Source organism: Chroicocephalus ridibundus, chromosome 22, assembly GCF_963924245.1.
Source record: "Chroicocephalus ridibundus chromosome 22, bChrRid1.1, whole genome shotgun sequence".
In the NCBI taxonomy this organism is placed as follows: domain Eukaryota; kingdom Metazoa; phylum Chordata; class Aves; order Charadriiformes; family Laridae; genus Chroicocephalus; species Chroicocephalus ridibundus.
This window is the reverse complement of record NC_086305.1, coordinates 2,853,543-2,863,587: the sequence shown is the minus strand read 5'-3', so window position 1 is coordinate 2,863,587 and position 10,045 is coordinate 2,853,543. Positions and strand designations below refer to the sequence as shown.

At 62.2% G+C, this 10,045-nt stretch overlaps 1 long non-coding RNA gene across 5 annotated transcripts in view; it reads left to right on the top strand.

Moving 5' to 3' along the window:
* Positions 1 to 7,834, top strand: part of LOC134526432 (uncharacterized) — a 33,964-nt gene extending 26,130 nt beyond the window's left edge. For all 5 annotated transcript variants that reach the window (XR_010073976.1, XR_010073975.1, XR_010073977.1 and 2 more), the window contains 2 exons: positions 5,906 to 6,083; positions 6,576 to 7,834. This is a non-coding gene — a long non-coding RNA (uncharacterized LOC134526432). The remainder of the gene's footprint in view (positions 1 to 5,905; positions 6,084 to 6,575) is intronic.
* The last annotated feature ends 2,211 nt before the right edge of the window (positions 7,835 to 10,045 follow it).

Sequence of the window (10,045 nt, the reverse complement as noted above, 5' to 3'; positions counted from 1 at the left end):
AAACAGGCTGGAAGCTGCCCGGGCTCAAGGCGGGTGCTGGGGGATGCGCGTGTTTGCCCAGGATGCCCCGGTGCGATGGGGACAGGGGGACGGAGGTTGTCGCCGGTCCCCCGATGGATCGACTATAAAGGAGCTCAGCACGCATGGAAATCACGGCTCTGCCTTCCCCAGCATCCCTCCTCCTCCTCCTCCCCTCCGTGCGTTGTTTGGGGGTCAGGACGGTCCACCCCCCCCCCCACCCCAGCCCCGATGGAAAATGCTGCTTGAAGCACAGCGGTACCTGCAGCTCTGGGGTTAAACAGCCCAAAAGGAGGATTTTCCACGCAGGGAGGTTTGTGGCTGTACCTGGAATCCCAGCACCTTTCTGCCCGTTACCTCCCAGCTCGATTAACAGAAGGAAGCACCAAACCAGCAGAGAAATGCCCATCGGCGCTGGAGGACTGCTCCGTTCCGCCATCGGCCGGGGGCTGGTTTGCTCCAAACGGGAGGATTTATCAGATGACGGCAAAGCTGGGAAAGGACCGGCTTGGTACACTTACCCGGGGGCACCTCCCAAAGTCCAGCGGAACAGCCCCAAAATCCAGTTTCTGCAGGACGAGGCAGCGTGTGCCTTTGGGGACGGCACGTGGGAGCGACTCCACGTCGCAGTGGGGGATTTGGGGTCCCCGAAGATCCAGCCCGGCTCTTGGAAGAGCCATCGGTGGTGGCAGTCCCCGGGTGTCTGGCGAGTCATTTGGGGGATTTGCCGGATCCTTCCTGGGCTGTTTTTTCCCCCAAGGAGCAGGGAAGGACACGAGCCCCGGCGATTCCCCATCACTCAGCGCCTGATCCACGCCGAGAGGCTCTCGCCCTTATCCATGTGGGAATAACGGTGGTAGCAGCCGACTCCATTGACCGATTTCTGTGCAGCTGGAGCGTCTGGGAACAACCCAAACCTCCCAAGTTGGCCCGATTTCCCACCCGCAGAGATCGGCTGCTTCAGCCTTGTTTTCAGTAGAGTTTGGAATAACTCTGCGGGAATTTGGATTCGCGCTTGGTCCCTTCTTGCCCCGAATCACCCATCAAGGAGAAATTACCCTTTATCAGGATTTTCCGAATCCCAGCAAACCGGGGTCATCACTGTGCCCTGTGCCTTCACCGATCTTCCTCTTTCTTCCCCCAAAGTTAAGGTTTCCCTGATTGATCCCTTCCTGAACAAGCACCTTCACTTAAATCACCTGATTTGGAGCCTGGGACGCTGAAGGAGATTCCCAGGGTCTCCCATGGGCTCGGGGCGCACCCCAATTCCCCCCACAGCCGGGGGGACCGGGGCTGCACCCATCCGCAGCATCTCCGGCAGAAGGATCTTAACATATTCTTTGCTGGAGCTTTGGAAAGGAGCTTTTCGATTGTTTTAATTGATGGAGGAATTGGGCAGTGAGCAGAAACGCAGTAAAATAAATCAGCAGCGCGTTTGCACCGCCTTTTCCAACCCCACCCCCCACCCCCCAAAGCCGGTTTGGGAGCCGAGCGGCTTTGCAAGACTTGGGAAAAGCAAGAAAATTCGCCCACCTGTTTGCTTTTAAAGAGGTTGGGCGTTTTTTTTTGTTTTGTTTTTTTTTTTAAAGAAAGAAAGAAAAAAAATGAAGCTCGGGGGCTTTGAACAGCCCCCAGAGCCAAGCCGGGGGGTGTGATTCATGCATCCGAGGGGCAGGATCCGCCACTCCGCATCCTAAAGAGCAGCAGCTCTCCGGACTATAAATCCCCCGATTCCCTGGATCTCCCCAGCCCGGCAGTTATTGAGATGCAGGGAGCGGGGGGAGAAGGTGACCGCCGACTCCATAAATATTATTGGGGGCGACGGGGCTGCGCGGGGCCGGCGGGGGCAGACAAAGCGCCCATTGAGCCGTCGGCGGAGGCGCGACGGCCCAGCTGCCGCGGGGAGCCGGCACGGGGGTCAAGGTCAGAGGTGGTCCCTGCACGTATTATCCCCCCCAGCCCCGACCCTCCCAAGCCCCTTTCCTCATGCCCATAAAATTAATAACGTTAAGCGGGTACAGCCGGCTCAGCGTGCCCACGGAGGACGCCGGGAGGGGAGGAGCGGGCGCTGACGGCGGCAGCCACGTCGGTCACGCAGGAGGGGAAACTGAGGCACCGTGCAAGAGCCCGGCATTGCACCCACTCCGAGGGGTCTTTATCCCTTGGAGACCCTTTTGTGAGTGTCTTTAATAACATCTATGCTTGAAGGGTGGCAGACTTGCCATCTCCAGCTCTGGAGCAACCCCAGGACCGCGCCGATGCTGCCGGGGAGCCCGTGCCCGCCCCCAAATCACCCAGCGCCCCCACCCTGTGCCCAGTTCTCCCCGTGCCGGGGGGTTCTCCGCGTGGATGGAGAGCTGGAGCTTCGGGCTGCGCGTGGGAGCTGCTGCCAGGGCAGCCCCCAGCAGCCCCCTCCACCCCCAGGACTGGGGGAGGGTTCGATCCCGCTGCCACATAAACTTAGATTTTTAGAATATTTTACTCCCTATTAAGCAATCCCTTAGCAACGCTTGTTTCCATGGCAAAGAGCAGGGAACCGCCATGCTGATGCCGAGCTTTGCCTTTGACTGGAATTCAGCTCGTCATATTCGGGTGCTGCCCCGTGGGCCGGGCCCCCAGCACCCACGGGGGCTGCCCACCACCCTGGGGTGGCACCCAGGGGACCCCCAAAAATCTGGTCTCCATCCTCCGCAAGTGCCGGCTCTGCAGCTCCCGGCGTTTAAAGGCAGAGCCGTGCCCAGCTGCGGGGCAGCCCGGGCTTCCGAAATTCCCCTAACGAGCCCACATCTCCCAGCCTTAACGAACTCAAGCAAACGAGGCGCAGGACACCGGGGCAGCGCTGGGTGCCCCAACCGAAGGTGGGGGGGGTGGTTTAGAGCCGGGGTTGGGGGGTGCTGGCACCGCACGGGGAGAGCTGCCCTTCCCGCAGTCACTTAAAAATTGGGATTCCTGCAAAAAAATCCAAATGGTAAGGGGATTTTTTTTTTATTTTTTTTTTTTTAGTTTTTCCAAAATCCCAGCGGCGTTCTGTGCTGTGCTTGGCGTTTTCAAAGAAACGGGTTTTAATTCTCCATCCTCAATGGAAAAAAAAAAAAAATCCACTTAGGAGCGATGGCGGGTTCCCGGGACAGACCCTCCATGGGGACATTCCCTCCAGGAATCCCCCAGGGTCCCCGTTTTCCACCCCGGAGCCCAAAATCAATATTTCTGTGGGTGCAAAGCCCCCGGCAGAGCTGGCGTTGCTGGGTTTGCCCCTCTCCGTCTCCCCGGCAGGAGAAGGGAAACTCTCCTTCCTCGCCACGCTTTTATTTTGCTGCAGCGGTAACGAATTCTTGCAGCAGTTCGTGCCTGAAGGAGCCTTAAAACCTCCCAAATTTGACAGCCAAAAATAGCTGTCGCTCTGCTTGTTTCCAAGTGTTCGCTAGCCCTGATTTATTTACCCCAGTTATTTGAATCCGTCGCGCGCTTTGAATCCCAAATCCTGAGCAGAATGGAAAAAAAACCTGCATCTGGCATTTAGATGCTCTTGCGTTCGTTTAATGGGGGGGTGGAATTAATAATTTCTCCTTGTCGAAAGGGTCCCCCCCTGCGCCGGGGGTCCTGGGGAGGGCTGGAAAAGCCGAAAATCATCATGGCATAATCGGCTCCTGGCATTTCCAAGCATCCAGGCTGTGCGGCGGCTCCAGGAGGTTTTTTTCCAGCCCCGATATCCCTGTTTGTGTGTGTGTTTTGGGGGGGGGAGGCTGCCGGGGCTGCGGAGCTCGGGGGGGACCCCTGGGCTGAATGACTCCGGGAGCATTGGGCAGCGGAATCGGTGCGGATGGAGAACCCCCCCCTCCACATCCCACCTCATCCCGACCCCGCCGTGGGTTTGTGCCCAAAAAAAAAAAGCCAAATGCAGAATTTTGGGACGGAAAGAGCCAGGTCAGGCGTCTGCAGGGCAAACCCCGCGCTGGGACCCGGCGGGGGCGGGGGGGCATTCAAGGGCTTTCGATCATGGCAAATCCGGTGGATTTTCTTCCCGCTGGCTTGCGCAGCCCAAATCTCTCTCCCCGATGGTATTTCGGGACGCCCGACGCCGCCTTTGGGCTCGCTGCGGCTCGGCTTGGAAAGTTTTGAAATTTTGGGGCACTGGGTGATTTCCACTGGCTGATCCCCCCCTGCCCGGCACCAGCATCTCCGGCACCGAGCACCCACCGGGTGAGGATGGGCTCAAAGCTTTCCCGGAGCAGGGATGCAGGGCAGTGAGGCTGGATGGGGCTGCGGGGAGAGGAAGGTGCCCCCCATCCTCCTCCTCCTCCTTCCCCCAGCTCCCCGAAAACAGGCTCAGCTTTTCACACACACACTCACACACTCACACACACACACACACACACACACTCGCCTCCGCCACACTGCCGGGGAAGCGGCAAAATTAATCCCTATGGAAATTTATTTAAATGAATTCCCTGCCTGGACACTCAAGCTGTTCCCAGCCTGGCGAGGGCAGGGCAGCCGGGGGAGGAGGGAGAGCGGCCCCCCCCAGGCACCCCAATTCCCACCTTACAACCGCGTCTCGTGGGGGTTATATCCCCCCCCGCCGAGCCACGAATCCAGGTTTGGGCCAGAAAATTTCCCCCAGGGCCCCCCCGGGGCTCACTCGTGCCTTGCCCCCGGGTCGGGGCAGGGAGAAGGCGCCGGTGGCTCTCGCTGCACCTCGGCAAAGGTCGGAAGGAACATCCCAACAGGGTTTGTGCCCCGTAAGCTGTGAGGCTTGGTCGATTCGTTAGGGAAAAGAGAAATTAGCGGGGCATTTTGATAAATAAGAAATACTGGGTTTCCTGCCCAAAACACGCCTTGGTTTATTAATTAAATCCACACCATGTGCAGCAGCGGGATCACGCCCTTCCCGTTCCCATTGCACGGGATGAGTTCCTGAGATCCTCGTCCCGGCCATCCCTGTGCCCGGCGCTGCACGGATCCTTGGCTTGAGTGGTCTCACCCCACGAGATGGGGGAGGTGGGGGGCAGACGGGGACCCCCTTGGCTCCAGGGAGGCAGAGCAAAGTGCCACTGGGAATCCCAAGCTCCGGGGAAACAACACGGCCGCCCCCAGAGAGGGGAATCCGGGGCATCTGCATCCCCCAGACAAGGGTCCTTTGAGACGGGGCACGGATGTGGAATTGTCAGCGCAGGCGAGGGAGAGCCGGGAAGAGGGTTTGAAGCAGGATCGTGGTGGGAAAGGTTGGGTTTGCAGCGAGCCTGGCCTTGCAGGGGACGCCGCCGGCAGCCGGCATCCTCCCTGCACCCCGGTGGCATCGCGGCGTCCCAGCCGGAGAGCCCAGCCGGGCGCTGGAAAAGCCCAAGCATGGAGGAGAAGGTTTTTTTTCCAAGCGCAATGTTCATGGTGAAGCATCGGGCGATCTCAGCACGTGCCTTCCCCGGCCCTGCCTGGGCACCCACGCGCTGCCAGGGGCTGATGCGTGGCCCCATGCGCATCCCTGAGGGCATCACCTGGCTCAGGGCGGGGGGGCTCGGGGCAAGGAGGGTGATCCCCCACCCCACGCAGATGGAGCCGGACCCCAGGCGGGACCCTGGCGGGGGCTTGGGGCTGGGGAGGGGCAGGAGGAACAGGCCGTTTTCGGGGATTTATGCCGTGCAGCACTTGTCAGCGCAGGTTTAGCACCGAACGCCAAGGCAGAGCACGGGGATGCCCCGACTGGGCAATTAATGAGCGAACGCGGGCTCAGGCCCCGCAAAACTGCGTATGGGAAAGGCTGGATGGGGCGGGGGGGGCACACAGCCGTGGGGAGGAGGGGGAAAATGCGGGAGACTGGAATTAGAGGAGGGGTGCGTGCGCCATGGGACGGCTGCAGGCAGCAGCTAACGCCGTGTATATTCATCCACAGGGAGCCGACTGTTCATCCTGGGGCTTTTCCCACTGCACCCCCACGGTCGGGGCGTTGGGAACCCCCACAAGCGACCGGCAGCAAGAGGGACGTGAGTGAAGAGGTGCCACCGCCGGCCCCGGGGACTGCGTGAGGGTCAGGCTGTTCCCTGGAGACCTAGCACGGAGCGCGGCTCTCGGTGAGGATGTTTTGGAGCTGCCTGCAGGAATGGGGCGGGAGGTGGGGACCCCGTGACCCCCACAGCAGTGCCCCGGCCCCCCCAGTGCACTCGTTGCTTCGGGAGCGTCACCTTAAAGGTCTTGCGTGAGTTTTGCAGGACACAACCCCTCTCCTGCCTGGGTGGGAGCTCTTCTCCCCATTAGACACCAGCAGCCACATGGTTTTTCCTGCTCCCGCTGTCACCTGCCTTCTTTCAAGATGTCCCAGGGGGTCACCAGCCACTTAAACCCACGCTGCCCCCAAACTCCTGCCTGTCCCCGCTGCCAGACCCCATTGGATATGTCCCCAGGTCATGGCGGGGTGGGGACTGCGGTTGTAGGGACGGCAGAAATTATTTGGGCGGGTAGTTGGGACGGTGGTGTCACGGTCACCTCCTGGCCACCCCGCAGGGGCTTGTCCCCGGTTCTCTCTGGGCTGGGACTGGGCTGACACCAGTTTCTCCCATTAACAGGTGACACGAGCGGACGCCGTGGGGTCCAGGTGACCAAGAAGGGCTGGAGAAAAGCCAGGGCTGGGTTTGAAGCGTGGGCAGGAGCCGTGCGGACGCCTCCCCGTCCCCAGGGTAAGGGCTTCCCCCACCTCCCCGTAGAAGCAGCCCCACCGCTGAAGCCAGACGTGCCCGGGGGGTCCCAGTGGGGGGTCCCCCCCACACCTTGGTGCCAGACGGGGTGCCTGGACCGTGAGATGACATCCCAGGAAGCCGGAGGGACACAGAGCTGCTGCCACCGAGCCCGAGGCGTCGGGAGGACGAGGTCTGCAGCTCGAGGAGGCCAAAGGGAAAAAACTCCTGTTCATTAAAGGTGTTGAAAGCCCCCGGCCGTGTCGCAGCCTGGTCTCCCTCGCGCCGCTGGTGTCTCAACAGAATTTTGCCCCTTTTTCTTGCAGGACACAAAAAATCCCTGCGAGACCCGGTGTCGAGGGTGCGTTTCCTTCCCGATGGGCCGAGCTTTGATCCCGCCAGCCCTCTCCTTCCCCGCGGCAGGAGGCAATGGGTGTCCCGGGGGGGTCCCAGCCCTGGAAGGGACGATGTCCTGTCCCAGGAGCAGCCTGGCTTCAGGCTTGGCCAGCGTGGGGCCGGGCATGTCCCACCTCACCCTCGCTCCCTCTTCCTCTCCTCATTTCCACCCCGTTCCCACCCATTTCCCATTCTCCCATTTCCACCCCACTGGGTCCGGCCCCACTTTGCCGGCCCACAGGGCTCCCCGGCGGTGGCCTTGATGGGGGACAAGTGGGACGGGTTGTGAAAAGGGGGACCTGGGAGAGACAAACACCCAGCCAACACCAGCAGCTCCCAGTGCACTGACTGGTTGCTCCAGCCCCAGCTGGTGCCGCTGGTCCTGAGGCTCACTCCAGCCCTTCAGCCCCCACTTTTCTGCCTTTAAGTCAAATTTCAAGGCAAAATCAGAGCCTGGAGACCCGCAGCCACAGGAGCAGGCAGGGGACGATGCACAGCGTCACCGCAGAGGATGGTGACTCCGGTTGCTCACTCGGCATCAGGGTGCCGGAGCCGCGGAGCCGGTGCTGGGTCCAGCCGTGGCTGCCGGGGCTCAGTCCCCTCCCCAGGGAGGGCTGGGGGTTCCCACCGGTGCTTCTGGTGGCCAGTTAAACACAGCGGGTGATGTGGGGCTGGGCTGGCTCTCCTGCGGATGCACCAGAAGGACGTCGCCGCCGAAGCCCCTGCCTCCGAAACCCCCCAGCACGCGCTCGCCCGCCACCGCCAGCCACCCAGACGCCCAAATATTGAGCTATACATTAAATTCCCCTGGGGAAGGGGCTGGGAGGGAGCCGGAGCACGTCGGAGGGAGCGTGGCAGTTTGTTATGCTAACCGAGGGGGGCTCCGCTCGGGGGACGTGTCGGAGAGGTCTGAAGAGCAAGGAGTTCACAGGCCCTCTCCTTTTGTCATGCTAAAAGTGCAACACAGAAAATATATACAGGCAGCTGCTCAATGGAGCGTGAAATACAAGTGATTTCTCCGGGAGCCCTGGGTAATGCGATGCAGCCCGGACAATGCCCGCTGCTGCCGCCGTCTTTGTGCAAAATGGGAAAGTTCTGCGGGGGGAACGGGCACAGACCGGGTCCTGGCCCGCCAGCTGCCCCCAGCACCCTCCGGAGGTGGAAAGTCCCCGAGCCCGTCCCCATCCCCGTCCCCATCCCCGTCCCCATCCCCTTCGCCATTGCCCATGGGGTCCCCCGGCCGCAGGACTGGCGGGAGCTCGGTTGTCCCGGGATCGGCTCTGGCTCGGTGGGCGCCGAGTCCCAGCCCGTCCAGGGAACGTCCCCCCAGTGCATACGGGGACCGTGCTGGGCCTGGCACCCCCTCACCGGGCGTGGGACCGGGGACCCCCCTTAATTCAACAATTTTACAGCAGCACCGACAACCGCCCGCCGCGGCAGCTCCCTTTTTGCTGATGCTAATTCGGGCATCCCGGCAGGAGCGGTGTAAAATCAGTCCTCAAAGGGGCTTTTGTGTCCTGGGGGAGGGCGGCTGGGCTGGGGGGTGCTCCGAGCATCCATCTTCCACCTTTCCCTCCTTTTTTTGTGTCTCTGCGGAGCTGAAAGCTGACGCCGTGGGGGCCGCGAGGGTCCTGGGGCCCTGCATTCGTTCCAGAGATGCGCAGCCACCGGTTTGTGCAGACCCTGCGGCCAGTGCTGCGCCCCAGCGCAAGGGCTGGGGGGTCTGGGAGGTCTGGGGGGGCCAAGACGTGGGCTGTGCCCGGCCGCCAAAGGTGATGGAGCAGGCTGCTTCCCCCGAGCCAGGCTTGGCTCACAGCTGGGGGCACCTGGCAGCCAGGATCAGGCCACTTGGGGCAGGCTGGGGGGCTTTTTGGCATCACAGCCCCTGCGTTACCCCCCCGCCAGCAGAGGGGCTGCTCATCTCCTGGCCAAGGCCGGCACAGGGGGCACACTGGGGGCCGCATGCCCAGTCTGCCCTGGGGGTGCCTGGGGAGGGGGGGGTGGCACCCCCAAGCCTGGGTACCCCAACCCGTGGGGGATGCTCGGGGCACGGGCGGAAGCGACATCTAGCGGGAAGCGCATCCCATCGCCTGGGAGATCGATATCCATGGCAACCCCTCGGGGCCACCAGCACCCTGCCAGGACCAGGGACACCCACCAGCACCCGCGGAGCCCCCCTGTCAGGGTGAGCGGGCGCTCCTTGGCAGGGCAGAGCTGTCACAGCCCTAAATAACCCTGAGCTCAGCTGAAATCCCTGCAGACCCCCGCCGTGACATGGGTGCTGGCACCGTGGTGGGCCCTGAAGCCCCTTACCCGCTGGCAGCCGGGATGAGCTGCACCCAGCGGGCTCTGCCCCGGCGTCCTCCATCTTCAGCTCCTCCAGCACTCACAGGGAGACACAGACAGGGAGCAACGGGGGCATAAGCGCAGGGGAGGAGCCCATTGCAAGGAAGATGTGGGCAAAGGATCGTGGCTGGCAAGATGGTTACAGCCTGCCCCACGGCATCATAGCTCCCTGGAGGGCACTGGGGAGGGGAAGGTCCCAGCTCAGCCAGCCCCGGGCCCAGGGTGGAGGAGGATGGGGAGGCCACGGGGACCAAGCCGCCGCTGCCCTAACCCCCGTGCCCTTCTTTGCCCCCCAAATACCATGCCCAGGGGCTGTGTGCAGGGATGGGTATCGCAGAGCCTCAGCCTGAAGGGGCACTTTAGCTGCAAATACACACCCACACGTGTGCACATATAAACATAGGGGGTGCAGGCAGATACATACACACGATTTAATTGACATACATCCGTGCAGCCGCTGCCCGGGACGTGCGCCTGCCTCTCACAGCGCGGCCGGGGCTCGAACACGCGGCCCCGGGGCCGCGCGGGGACCACAGCTCCCAGGAGGCAGCGCCGGCGGAACCGGGCGCCGCGGGGGGCCCGCCCGCTCCCATTTCCACCTCTCCATTGGTCGAGAAGCT